The sequence below is a fragment of the Ornithorhynchus anatinus genome, chromosome 3 (genome assembly GCF_004115215.2).
Source record: "Ornithorhynchus anatinus isolate Pmale09 chromosome 3, mOrnAna1.pri.v4, whole genome shotgun sequence".
Lineage (NCBI taxonomy): Eukaryota > Metazoa > Chordata > Mammalia > Monotremata > Ornithorhynchidae > Ornithorhynchus > Ornithorhynchus anatinus.
In genome coordinates this window covers 13,515,994-13,531,371 of record NC_041730.1, presented here as the reverse complement: position 1 = coordinate 13,531,371, position 15,378 = coordinate 13,515,994, and positions in this window count along the sequence as shown.

Here is a 15,378-nt window from a genome sequence, read left to right as displayed (position 1 = left end):
TCCAAGCGCTTAGTCCAGTGCTCTGCACACAGTAAGCGCTCAATCAATATGATTGAATGAATGAAGCCCTGGCCACAACGAGCTCACGGTCTAGAGGGGTTGCAGAGATCAGGGTTTCCCCCCTCCCACCTCTCCCCTCACCCCCCGAAGTTGGGTGATGCTTCAGGGGTTCAGGGGCAGCGAGTCGGGAGTGTATGCAATACCTCTGGTCCCGGATTTTCTCCATCCACATCACTGGGAAATTGGCAAAGTGGCCCGGCCTGTTTGCAGAGTCTGGCAGGGTCCCTTTCCAGCAAAACGACCTCAGCAAAGTGGACAAGGCGACCGGCTCGGCAGTCTAAGTAACCTCTCCTGTAGCGCTTTTAAAAGCCTCTAGATTGGCATTATTTATCACCCGGCGATTACGTGAACGTAATTATTCTGGCAGCGAGGATGTGGCAGAGGGGAGTGAATTGGTGGAGTGAAGACATTAAAGCCTAGGGTGAGAGCCTTAGGCGTCGGGGCGGTAATATCATCTGGGAAACCTCATTGGATCCATCGTGAGAACCCGCACTGAGTGGCCCTCTGCCTTGTGGAAAGGCAGCCTGGATGTGGCCCATGACTATGGGGGTCACAAGCAGCAGACCTTGAGCCAGGGATGGGCCCCTTCTTTGGGAGTTGGTCTCTGACTAGGCCCAGGACTCATTTTTGAAGCTTACTGTGAGGGCCAGCCAAGTAGATGAAGTGGATGAAATGAATGTTAATGATAATAATAATTTTTAAAATTATGGTATTTAAGTGCTTACTATGTGCTAAGCACTTTTCAGAGCACTGGGGTAGATACAGGGTAATCAGGTTGTCCCACGTGTCCCACTTTTAATTCCCATTTCACAGATGAGATATCTGAGGCCCAGGGAAGTTAAGTGACTTGCCCATGGTCACACAGCAGACAAGTAGCAGAAGCGGGATTAGAACCTGCATCCTCCGACTCCCGAGCCCTTGCCATTAAGCCACGCTGCCTCTCTGTTGTAGAATACTGTTCTGCTTCTACTGTGTTTTGGGGGGGAAAGACTCACAATGCGAGAAGACTGTATGTGCCTGCTTTAAATAAGTGAATTTGGGTTTCTGGATGCTGTGGAAGTTTCAGGTTTCAAACCCCGTAATTCACTGAAGGCAGGTGAACGTTCACGAGAAACAAATTTTAGCGCTGTTCTTTATATGTCCTCGAGTTTAACCTTGAACAATGCAAAATAAATATAACAATCTTGGGAGACCGTGACCAGAGATCACTCCGGCATGGAGTTCGCCTAACCCAGCGAGTCAGGTGTTTTGAAACTGCACACCTGGAGAGTCTGGAAGCGGAGAGCTGAACACCCATCCCCCGTGGAAATGCTTGCCAAATTGCAGCAAACACTGTCGGTCTTGATGGGGCATTATTAATCATAAACAAATATAAGATCGACCCCATGGAAAGAAAAATAATTCTGTCAGAGATTGCTCCTGTAATGATCTCTGAACGAGCTGGCTCAGTGGTGCAGTGGTGTGGAGACATTTAAAAGGCAGGGGGTTCCTTGACATGCAACTTTTAAAAGGATAGTCTCTTTCCCCGCCCCTTGGCTTTGTTCTAAGGCAATCTGTTGGCAGCTCAGAGAGCAGGACAGAGAAGACTGGAGGTTCATAACCACACAGCCTCAGGCTCCTAAAACTCCTAAATTCGGCAGGAAAAGTCCCCGCCCCTGCCTACTGTTGTCCACGTTGCTAGGCAATTTTTGCAAAATCTATACACTTGTGGCAAATGTCGCAATAACTGTAAAAAGCTAAAGTTCCTTGCTGCAAGTAATTGAAGAAGTAGACAATGCGTTTATCACCTTTAGGAATGGAGAGTGTGAACATCTGTTTAATTAAATGCACAAATACCTCTATTTAACAGGGTTGCCCGAGCTCTAAAATTCTGTAGCTCATGTTGGGCCATGTTCTCGGCCGTGTTAACAAAAACTAAATACGTCAGTGTCTTTTTTGCCTGAACGGGCCCCGACATTTTTGGAAGGGGGCCTTGTTGGGAGCTGGGGCTGAACATTTCTATATTTTTTAGTGGGAGTTTATTAGTTGGGGGTAAAGAAGAAGAAGGAAGATCAGGTTATTGCCTGAAATGATACATTTTCTACTTGCAATTGAGATTTTGGAAAAAAAAAACCAATAAATTTTCTCTCAAGAGAAGACTTACTGATCAACCTGCGAACCAGGGACACTACTGATTACATTTCAGTTACTCAATCTTCACACAAAACTGGGTCATTTATCCTTTGACTTCTTCACCTCTTCTGGTTCTTTCCTATCTCTTGAAGGCGCAGAGATAAAAGTAATACTAATTTTATCACACATTCCAGGAAGGTGAGTTTTTTTTTACTTGAGTTTCAGGTCCGGCCTGACTAGTAAATACCCAGTATTTTAGGCCAATGAGCAAGCGGTCTGAAATACTTTAAGGCCAAGAAGGTATAAGCCTGAGAAATAGCATGGCATAGTGGATAATTTATTCATTCATTCAGTCGTATTTATTGAGCATTTACTGTGTGTGGAGAACTGTACTAAGCACTTGGGAGAGTACAATACAATAATAAACAGATCCATTACCTGCCCACCATGAGCTTACAGTCTAGAGGGGGAGAGAAACATTAATAGAGCCTGGGAATCATTGGGTCAGGGGTTCTAATCCCAGTTCTGCCACTTGTCTGCTGTGTGACCGTGGGCAAGTCACTTCACTTATCTAGGCCTCAGTTAACTGATCTGTAAAATGGGGATTGAGACTGTGAGCCCCATGTGGGACAGGGACTGTGCCCAACCTGATAAACTTGTATCTACCCCTGTGCTTAGTACAGTGCCTGGCACATAGTGAGTGCTTAAAATACCACTATTATTATTACTACTAATGATAGTAGTAATAATAATAATAATAAGCCAAAGGTGCTTCTGCTCCCCACTCATCTGAAAAAGAGTAAAAATGACCAAAAAAAGAAAATTTCCATGTGCTCGCTATGGTAATCTCTCTACCCATTCAAAATTGTTACCATATTATACCTAATAATAATAATAATAATAATAATGTTGGTATTTGTTAAGCGCTTACTATGTGCAGAGCACTGTTCTAAGCGCTGGGGTAGATACAGGGTAATCAGGTTGTCGCACGTGAGGCTCACAATTAATCCCCATTTTACAGATGAGGTAACTGAGGCACAGAGAAGTTAATATGTACCTAATACATATCTGAAGATTTTCACTGGCAACCCAGACCTTAATGCTATCAGTGAATTGTGCTATCTAGACAGCACCCTGCTAGACTAGGAAATTTTTAAAAAACAGAATTCAGAAGACAAATGTGGTCTGTGGGAGACAGAGCATGTAACAATCTGGCTTTGAGGGACTGTAGGCCACAAATGAAACCATACTTAATGGGCAGTGTCTTATCACCCAGCGACTGTCATAAGGGGTATCATACTGAAGGGACACTTGTAGATAATGGAGTGGGGTAGGAAAAGTTAAAAATCCCACGCTGCACCACACCAGCCAGAAAACCAGGATAAGGGAAAGCCAGTACCCACATAAGTCCCTTTCTAGGGTGGACCCCTGGAAGAAAACATCCATGCTAAAAGAAATGGCTTACTATTCTTACTACCCCCCTATGCCCAGATCTGGTTGGTACATTATTATTAATATCTAATCTCCCCAGGTTCCATTTCCCCAACTGCCACTTCGGTACTTGTGTCCCACCTAATCACTGGTGTACTCATAATCGTCTGTAGCACTGAGGTACGTATCTTCCATTTCCTAATTTCTTAAATACTGACTCATTTATAGATCCCACTTTCTTTTTCCTGTCTGTCTCTAATAAATTACTTATTTATTTATATTAATGTCTGTCTCCCCCTTTAGACTGGTAAGCTCATTTTGGGCAGGGAATGTGTAACAATAAGTTATACCATACTCTTCAAGTTCTTAGTACAGTGCTCGATTGTTTTTTGTTATTTGTTAAGTGCTTACTATGTGCCAAGCACTGTTCTAAGCACTGGGGTAGATATAGAGTATTCAGCTTGTCCCACGTAGATTTGATTGAGTACTCCCTCTTGGCCTATGCCTCCAGGCTAACATGGAGTAGAATATGAAGATCCATATATTTTCATTTTAGTTATTTCTTTGCCAGTCTTTCACTAGATACACTGGCACTTTTACTCCCATAACCCTTCTAATAGTCAATTTTATCTACATTCGAAGTGAGCCTCACTAATGAATCAATAATATTTTATTAGTGCATGTGTGTGGTCCACTGTACTACTAAAAATAATAATAATTATGCTATTTGCTAAACACTTACTATGTGCCAATCAAATCCAAAATCACTTGGCTCGCTGTTCTTTTGTCCTGGTTTAATGGTATTCATTCACTTATGGTGTACAGAGCACTGTACTAAACGCTAGCGATGGTAGATAAGATCCTTGCCCACAAGAAGCTGGAGGAGCTTCCAGTCTGACTGATCCTGGGTCTAGGCTAAGAGGGGCTTCTCTTTCCTTTTGTGGAGCCAAATCCATCCCAGACCTGGTGAGAACACATTGATAGGTGTGAACACTTCTCCTTAATTGGAAGGTTTGAGATAGGAAAAGCACACATCTCCAAACACCACTTCCCTGCGCTAAACAAGTGAAAGGACATGGAGGCCAAGGAGAAACCCATGTACTTACCCTGCTTCCTGCCCTTCTGCTGCCTGGTGTTGGGTCACCAAACGATTGCAAGATTTCCACCATCAAAATGGACTGATCGAAAGCAGGGAGGGTAAAAGAAGCACTTTGGGGACAAAATGAAGTGCAGCTTCAACTGATGCAGCATGGCCTGACAAGCAGCACCTTGTCGGACAGCAGTTGGGATAGAGATGGCTCTTTTTGAATGGTGGCACTATGGTTAGACCTAGAAGACAAAATTTACATCGTCCTGCAAATAGTAATCGTATTAATTCCAGAAAGTACAGTCTTTACATTTGTCCAGTGTGGAAGGAAGGGCCTGTTGGTGAAACTAGAACTCTAAATAATAATAATAATGTGGCATTTGTTAAGTGCTTACTATGTGCTGAGAACTGTTCTAAGCGCTGGAGTAGATTACAAGGTCATCAGGTTGTCCTACGTGGTGCTCACAGTCTTCACCCCCATTTTACAGATGAGGTAACTGAGGCCCAGCAACGTGAAGTGGATCGCCCAAGGTCACCCAGCTGATCAGTGGTGGGGCCGGGATTAGAACCCATGACCTCTGACTCCCAAGCCCGTGCTCTTTCCACTATGCCACACTGCTTCTAGACTGTATGCTCACTGTGGGCAGGGAATGTGTCTATTTACTGTTATATTGTACTCTTCCAAGCGCTTAGTATAGATGATGATGATGATGATGACGGTATTTGTCTATTTGTTCAGCGCTTAATAAACAAGGTAAAGTTTGGGAAATAAAACAAAGTAGGACAAACTTTCACTAATAACAATAAGAATGTTAATAACAATAATAGTGGTATGGCCTAGTGGCACGGACCTGAGAATCAGAGGACCCAGGTTCTAATCTCAGATCTGTCAATTTTCTTTATGGTATTTGGTAAGTGTTTCGTATGTGCTAGGCATTGTACTAAGCACTGAGGAAGGCACAAGATAATCAGGTTGGACACAGTCCCTGTCCCACATAGGGCTCTCAGTCTTAATCCCCATTTTAAAGGTGAGGTTACTAAGGCTGTGAGATCTTGGACAAATCACAGTTTCTCTGAGCCTCAGTTTCCTCATCAGCAAAATGAGGATTCAGAACCTGTCCTCCCTCCTACTTAAACTGTGAGCCCCTTGTGAGACAGGGACTATGTCCAACTTGATTAGCTTGTATCCACCCCAGCACTTAGAACAGTGCTTGAGCAATGGGTGGGGCTTAACAAAACAGTACTTAACAAAAATGACAATAATAATAACAAGAAGTGAATCACTTCTATGGGTCAAGCACCGGAGAAGAGAAAAGATAAACAGGTTGGACAGAGTCCCTGTCCCTCATGGAGCTTTCCACCTGACTAGGAGGGAGAATTAGCATATTTAATACCTGTTTTACAGATGAGGAAACTGAGTCACAGAGAAGTTAAGTGATCTGTCCAAGGTCACACAGCAGGCAAATGGCAGGGCCAGGATTAGATTACTGCATCAGCCTCCTTGCTGACCTCCCACCTCTCCCCACTCCAGACCATAATTCACTCTGCTGCCTGGATCATCTTTCCGCAAAAACGTTCAGGACACATCAGCCCCCTCCTCAAAAATCTCCAGTGGTGGCCTACCCACTTCCATCTCAAACAAAAACCCCTCACCAAAGGTTTTAAAGCACTTAATCACCGAGGCCCCTCCTACCTCAACTCACTTCTCTCCTTCTAAACCCAGGCCACACACTTCACTCCTCTGGTGCTAACTTTCTCACTGTGCCTTGATCTCTCTTATCTCGCAGGCAGGCCGACCCCGGCCCATGTCTTGCCTCTGGCCTGGAACGCCCTCCCTCCTCAAATCCACCCAACAATTACCTCTCCCCCTTTCAAAGCTTTACTGAAGACACATCTCCACCAAGAGGCCTTCCCTGACTAAGCCTCACTTTTCCTCATCTCCCACTCCCTTTTATCGCCCTGACTTCCTCCCTTTGCTCTCCTCTTTACCCGCAGCCCCACAGCCCTTATGTATATATCTGTAATTTTATTTATTTGTATTGATGTCTGCCTCCCCCCATCTAGACTGTGAGCTCATTGTGGGCAGAGATTGTCACTGTTTATTGTTGTATTGATCCTTCCCAAGTACTTAGTACAGTGACTTGCACACACTAAGTGCTTAATAAATACGACTGAATGAATACAGTACTCTGCACACAGTAAGCACTCAGTAAATACCATTAATTAATTAATTAATTCATCATTCATTCGTATTTACTGAGTGCTTGCTGTATGCATAGCACTTTATTGAGTGCTTGAGAGAATAAAATATAACATCAGACACATTTCTGCCCACAACGAGCTCACAGTCTAGAGGGGGAGACAGACATTAATATAAATAAATAGTGAAATGAATAAATTAGGGATATATACAATAAATTACAGGTGTATATCAATATATACCTCTGATTGATTGAAGTATACAAATTGAGGCTTGTCAGCTGACTCCACTACATCTTAATCACCATTATCATCTTCATCTTCACAGTCTAATAGAGGAGAGAAAAATAAAGGACTTCATAAAGATGCCGAATTGTACATTCCAAGGGCTTAGTACAGTGCTCTGCATATAGTAAGCACTCAATAAATACTATTGAATGAATGAATGAATAAAGACAAACAAGAAACGTGTAGTTGCTGAGTGTGTGTCTGTGTGTTTGGGGGGTGGGGGGAGGGGGTCTTTTGTCCCCTTCCATTGCTCCAGGGTGGTTGTATTCGAGCCAGGGGTCTCAGAGGCAGGAGCTGAGACACAGGGAGGCTCAGCATTTAAAAATCAAATTATTAAACAGAAAGGTCTCTCTTTCTCTCAGTCTTTCAATCAATCATATTTACTGAGCATTTACTATATGCTTTATATTCTGAGAAGCGGCATGGCTTAGGAGAAAGAGCCCAGGCTTGGGAGTCAGAGGTCATGGGTTCTAATCCCCGCTCTGCCACTTGTCAGCTGTGTGACTTTGGGCAAGTCACTTCACTTCTCTGGGACTCAGTTATCTCATCTGTAAAATGGGGATGAAGACTGTGAACACCACGTGGGACAACCTGATTACCTTGAATCTATCCCAGCGCTCAGAACAGTGCTTGGCACATAGTAAGTACTGAACAAATACCATCCTCATCATCATCTATACTAAGTTCTTGGAAGAGAACAATATAATAATAAACAAACACAATTTCCTGCCCATCTCTGTGCCTCAGTTATCTCATCTGTAAAATGGGGATTAAAACTGTGAGTCCCACGTGGGACAACCTGATCACCTTGTATCCTCCCCAACACTTAGAACAGTGCTTTGCACATAGTAAGTGCTTAACAAATGCCATCATTATTATTTAGTCTAAAATCTAGGTGTCTGGTGCCCTATCCATACCAGACAGGGGGCAGACCCACTGATAATCAGACATTTTTAATGGTATTTGTAAAGCACTTACTGTGCCAGGCACTGTTCTGAGCATTGGTAGACTTCAGTATAAACCAAACAAATGGATACCTTATTGAACATATACATTCATTCATTCAATGGTATTTATTGAGTGCTTACTAGATGCAGAGCACTGTACTGCCACGTGGGACAACCTGATTCCCCTGTGTCTACCCCAGCGCTTAGAACAGTGCTCTGCACATAGTAAGTGCTTAACAAATACCAATATTATTATTATTATTATTACTAAGTGCTTGGAGTGTCCAATTAGGCAACAGACAATCTCTGACCAATAACGGGCTCACAGTCTAAACGGGGGAGACAGCAAAGCAAAACAGAACAAAACAAAACAAGCAGTCTAGCGCAGACACCATCAAGATAAATAGAATCATAGAGATATACACATCATTAACAAAACAAATAGGGTAATAAATAATTTACACAAATACTCATAGTGCTGAGGGGAGGGGAAGGGGGAAGAGCAGAGGGTGGGAAACATGAATATAAGCCCCAGAATGCACTAATTCCACTAAGAAAGTTACAAAACCCTTCCAATTTGCTGGATCAGTCACAGGATTCGCTGTGCATTGCCATTTTAAAAATCAGCAAATTCTATCTGGGTAAGAAGGAATGATTACTTTTAGGGCTTTTAGAGGATTTGTGCCACCCTCACAAAACTCAGTTTTTTGGCTCTAGATTACACATTGATTGATCTCTGTAGTATACACTTGGGTAGAGTTCACTCACTGTATCATCTGAACCCTAAGGACTGCAATATACGATGTGGCCATAGACCAAAAGTGGGGCTGTAATAAACATTAATATTGGATTAAGGGAATGGCAAGTTTGGGGCAGGGGACATATTTTCCAGTTAATGGTGCCATTCTTACTGGTTCTCTGCATGTTCAAAGTCCTTCTAAAATCTCACTTACTCCAACAAGCTTTCCCCATTTCATCCCCTGCATTCTAAATCATATCATCTCACCACCCACCTCTAATGCTCAGCATTTGTGTATGTTTATTCAATTGTACATTTAATTACTTATTCTAATTACTATATTTGTAAATATTTTTATCTGTTTCCCTGTAAGAATTTATCCTCCGTATGGACAGGGAATTTATCTCTTCCTGTTGTACTTTCCTAAAGGCTTAGTGAATATTATCGATTGAATCAGTTCAGTGCGTGGATATGCAAAATATTATTATTATTATGATATTTGTTAAGCGCTTACTATGTGCCAAGCACTGTTACTTCAATTACTACCGGTTACATAGCTTGTTTTATCACAACAGGCTTGAAGAATCACTCCAACCTTAATCCCAAAATTTACCCTAGAGAAAATTTCTCTCAACAAGTAACATCTAGATATTTAGATAAGGCAGGAGGAAACTGGTCAAACAAGTTTAAAACTCCAGCCTTCTGAAGCAACTGCCCTGAGGGTCAGGCATCCTATGTGACATTTTGTTGTTTTCAGAAGGGCAATAACAAAAAAGACACGGCTCTTGTCTTGTGGAATGAGCAGACGTGCCTTCTCCGTGTGTTGCTGTCTACCTTCATCTAGAAGATAGGATGTTTTCTCTCTCCCATCTTGTCCTTAAGGCTCTGATAACTCAAAGCTGATCACAGCATAAACGCAGGAGGGGACCCGGGACTGAGCAACGAAAAGTAAATACACGGTTCTCTCGGGCAAGTTTTCAGACTAAAACCTTATCTACTTTTGGTCATCCTCGCCCCGAGCCCAAGAAACGACTCGGATATGCAACCTTTTGATTTGTTTTCTGCGGGCTACGTCGTTGTCCTTTTAAAGTACGCATCTCGGGGTGCTAAAGTTTATCTAAGAGCAACAAAAAAAAGGCCCGATGATTCACTGAGACAGGCAAGAGTCCCTCCCTTCCCCCTGGAGAGGGGGTGGGGAGGGAAGTCAGACATCCCATGCTGATCTTTTGTGTAGCAACAGACTTGTGTTTGGGTATTTCTAAGTTTGGGTGACTCAGGGATGAGTCAATTTAAAAGTCGAGTCCGTTGGTTCAGGCCGGATTGAGGGATGAGCTCACGGGGGGGGGGGGGGGGGGGGGGGGGCGGAGCTCGTTGTGGGCAGGGAATGCGTCCGTTTATTTTCTTATTGTCCTTTCCCAAGCGGTTAGTACAGTGCTCTGCACATTGTATGCGCTCAATAAATACGACTGAACGAATGAAAAAAGAGAAGGCCTGTGGGGGGCCCACATTCAAGGCGCAAATCTCACCTCCCTTGGCTTTTTTTTTTTTGCATAGGAAGGGTGGGGAAAAAAAAGGTAGGAAAGGCTATGCAGCTGACGAGGGTGTGTATGTTTGTGGGAAACTGGTCTTTAAAATCTCCTCTAATTCAATTTCCTTCATCGCCCCAGAGTAGAGGCCGGGTGCCCCGACAAGGAATTGGGGTCGACGACGGCGGTGGCGAACTGAGCTCAATCGGGGCCGGGTTGGGAGGGGGGCCTGCTGAGGTGGCCCCCAAAATAAAGTTCTGGAACTTGTCCAGTGGAAAGAGCCCGGGCTTGGGAGTCAGAGGTCATGGGTTCTAATCCTGGCTCCACCACTTGTCTGCTGTGTGACTTTGGGCAAATCACTTCTCTGTGCCTCAGTGACCTTATCTGTAAAATGGGGATGAAGAATTACAATAATAGTAATGTTGGTATTTGTTAAGCGCTTAGTCTGTACTGAGCACTGTTCTAAGCGCTGGATAGCAGTGTGGGTCAGTGGAAAGAGCAGGGGCTTGGGAGTCAGAGGTTTGAAACCCGGCTCTGCCACTTGTCAGCTGTGTGACTGTGGGCAAGTCACTTCACTTCTCTGTGCCTCAGTTCCCTCATCTGTAAAATGGGGATGAAGACTGTGAGCCTCACGTGGGACAACCTGATTGCCCTGTATCCACCCCAGTGCTTAGAACAGTGGTCTGCACATAGTAAGCACTTAACAAATTCCAACATTATTATTAGATACAAGCAGCGTGGCTCAGTGGAAAGAGCCTCGAGCTTGGGAGTCAGAGGTCATGGGTTCGAATGCCGGCTCCGCCATTTGTCAGCTGTGTGACTGTGGGCAAGTCAACTTCTCTGGGCCTAAATTCCCTCATCTGTAAAATGGGGATTAACTGTGAGCCTCACGTGGGACAACTTGATTACCCTATATTATTATTATTAATAATAATACCCTGTATCTTAACAAATCTTAACAAATACCAACATTATTATTATTATTAGTGTGTCCCCTTCGCTTGGTAACCCTGGCTCCACCACTTGTCTGCTGTGTGACCTTGGGCAATTCACTTAACGTGGGGATTAAAAAATGTGAGCCCCACGTGGGACAATCTGATTACCCTGTCTCTACTCTAGTGCTTAGAACAGTGCTCTGCTCATAGTCAGCGCTTAACAAATACCACTATCAATATTATTATTGGTATGAGCGGCCTCTTCTCATCCTCACAGTGTGGAGAGGGACGGGAGGGCAGGCGCCACCCTGAGGGGGCCTTTTCCTGCCGTTGTGGGTGGGGGCCGCGTGCGCTAAGTCTTGTTCACCTTCACCCCAAGGAAAAGGATTCTGGGAGGCGGCGGGGGAGAGGCCAACCCCAGCCACCTGAGGAGATTTCCTTCAGTCCCGGCCTGCGGGGGAGTCTATTATGTGCCCAGGGAGAGGAGGCCCATTGAGGCCCAAGGGGAAACCATAGCCCCTGAGGGCCAGATGCAGGCCTGTTGATTTTCCCCGGGAAAAATGGCCGCCCTGGTCAGCATCCTTGGGGCCCGCAGAGCTCTCCTTGGCCTTCCTGGTGGCTCTCCCTCACCCTCCTCACTCCGGCTGTTTTTCTCGCCTGACCCTTGGTGAACCGAGAATTCCCCCCTTCCCTAGCGCTTGACCCCCACTAGAGAAGGCTCCTCTCAAGAGATCTCTAGGTATTTACTGACACTCAGCTGATTTAAAAGTCAGCGTCTTGCCTCTTTTCGGCCATCAGTCCTCTCCGGTTGCTCCCCAGAAGCGGAAATCTGACTAAATGCATTGATTTTGGACTGTGAGCCCATTGTTGGGTAGGGATTGTCTCCATCTGTTGCCGAATTGTTCTTTCCAAGTGCTTAGTACAGTGTTCTGCACACAGTAAGCACTCAATCAATATGAACACATGAATGTTTGGACCATGGTTCCTGTCTTACCAGGGCACAGTGGCTTCAGAGGAGAACCTTTGAAAACATTTTTTTTTAAATCGCCTTTTATTTTGCCTTTTTTAAAAAATTTATGGTATTTAAGCATTTACTATGTGTGAGGTATTGGGCATTAGGGTAGATAAAAGCTAGTGAGAGATTTTTTAATGGTATTTGTTAATAAGAATAATGTTGGTATTTGTGAAGCACTTACTCTGTGCCGGGCACTGTTCTAAGTGCTGGGGTAGATACGGGGTAATGAGGTTGCCACATGTGAAGCTCACAGTCTTAATCCCCATTTTAATAATAATAATAACGTTGGTATTTGTTAAGCACTTACTTTGTGCAGGGCACTGTTCTAAGCGCTGGGGTAGATACAGGATAATCAGGTTGTCCCACATGAGGCTCACAGTCTTAATCCCCATTTTACAGATGAGGTAACTGAGGCACAGAGAAGTGACTTGCACACAGTCACACAGCTGCCAAGTGGCAGAGCCAGGATTCGAACACATGACCTCTGACTCCCAAGCCTGTCCTCTTTCCACTGAGCCACGCTGCTTCCGAAGTAACTGAGGCACCAAGAAGTTAAGTGACTTGCCCAAAGTCACACAGCTGACAGGGGGTGGAGCCAGGATTAGAACCCATGACCTCTGACTCCTAAACCCCTGCTCTTTTCACTGAGCCATGCTGCTTCTCATGTATTCTGTGCCAGGCACTGTTCTAAGCGCCGGGGTCAATACAAGCCAATAAGGTTGGACACAGTCTAGGTTCCACATAGGGCTCACGGTCTTAATCCCCATTTTACAGATGAGATAACTGAAGCACAGAGAAGTTGAGTGACTTGCCCGAGGTCACACAGCAGACAAGTGGCAGAGCCATTAGAACCAGATCCTTCTGATTCTAGGCCCATGCTCTATCCACTGGGTTAGATCTAAGAATGCATTTTTAGTCGTATAAAACTCTGGGTGGGCAATGGGTCATTCATTCAATAGTATTTAATAAGCACTTACTGTGTGCACAGCACTGTAAGTGCTTGGGAAAGTACAATACAACAATAAAGAGTGACAGTCCTGCCCACAACGACTTCACAGTCTACATGGGGGGAGACCGACATCGGTACGAATAAACGGACATCAATATAAATACCTAAAATGACAGATACATAAGTGCTGAGGGGTGGGGAGATGGAGGAATAGCAAAAGGAGCAAGTCAAAGAAAAATATGGAACGCAGGGTCGTTAGCTTTGGCTGGTGTGTGGTGTTCCCGCTGGGCTTCTCCCTCCAGACTCCATTCCAGCAGGACAGGCCTTGTCCAGCGAGTGCCAGAGGGACAGAGCAGCTGGCTGGAAGGCAGCGACTGAGAAATCGTGTAGAAGAAGATGCTGACCGTGGGCTGGGGCCTGGCCCATTTTATCCCTTGATTCCTTCCACCAATGCATCGTCACCTTCGCCGGCCAAAGCAACCAGCGAGGAGACTGAAGAAACCCCAGAGAGACCTGGGGATGGCAGGGTCTCTCAACATCAGAGCCAGAGACCCGAGTTGGAGATTGGGAGTCTGAAACTGAAACTGAGAGGGCCGCCTCTGGGCAAGAGCAAACAGAATCTTCCTGTGCCTCTGGTGAGATGTCTGCCTGTGGTTTGGAAAAATGAATTTCAATTGCAGAATCATTTCTGAATTCCCTGTGGTTTTTCGGAGAGTAGAGTTTTTCTGCTACACATTTTTTTCTAGTGATCAACGATGCCTATCTTGATCCCTTCTTTGTGTTCTTCTGTGCATATATCCTTTTACATCTGGTGCTTCCCCTATCTAGGTGTTTTTTGAATGTCTGTCTCCATCCTTAAAAGGGCAAAGATCATGTCTGCTAATCCTACTGAACTCCTTCAAATGCTTTGTACAGTGCTCTGCACACAGTAAGCCCTGAATAAATGCCATTCATTCATTCAATAGTATTTATTGAGCACTTACTATGTGCAGAGCACTGTACTAAGCGCTTGGAATGTACAATTCGGCAACAGGTTGAGACATTGACAGGTTCACGGTCTAATCGGGGGAGAAATACCACTTGTTGATGGCAAATTAAAAAGGAGGACATAGACACAGTTCTATACCACTGAATATATTTTTAGATGTAAAATCATTTTTTTTTTGACAGGCAGATAGAGCTTTCCAAGAAATCAAAATCTGAGTCAATAGCTATCAGCTTTGGGGCAAAATTTAATTCTTTAACGCTGTACCACTCCTACCATATAGAGCTTCAGATAGAAAATCAAAAAAACACAAAAAACACCTTTTAAAGCACCAGGTCTGGTTCCCTACTTGACTGACTGCTAGGAAAAAAGGGCATTTCCCAGGCTTCTTCTGCAGGTCTATAAGCAGGCAAGAGTATTAAGATCTGAGCTACCTGTTGAGTGGATGTGCCTAAAACTATGGAAATAGCCACAAGGCAAGAACAGCAGGATGTATAGGAGAACCCGTGGGAAGGGACTATGCTCAAGCTGCATAAAATGCTATTAATAACAGGTTTGGCTCCAGAACCTCAGCTTCAGTGGTCTCAAAGTTCCTTTGCAGGTGATATCAGAACGCTGATTTCTGCATTTAGAACAGGGTAGACATATTTTGTTCCACAGGCCACATTCCAGTCATTCAATAGTAATAGTAGTAATTGAATATGCTGAGGACAGACCTATGTGGTTCGGAAAGCAGAACAGAAATATGAGACACATAACCTGCCCTCAAGAAGCTGGGGAAGATAGGCATAAAAATATTTACAAATAAAGTAATAGGAATAAGTAATTTGATAGTGTTTATTGCCTGCCTTTTGCTAGCAGAGCACTATATTAAGCCCTTGGGAGAGTTCAGTGCTTAATACAGTGCTCTGTAAACAGTAAACATTCAATAAATGACTGATTGATTCAGATGATGTAAAGGACAGGCTCTGCCCTCAAGGAGTTTACAATGCTTAAGGAGAAACAGGCAAACACAGATTATTTCCAAAAAAAGAATGCAGGAGGAGGGCCAAAAAATGCAATAGCCAGAGTATGGAAAGATAACTAAAAGACTAAATTAGTGACT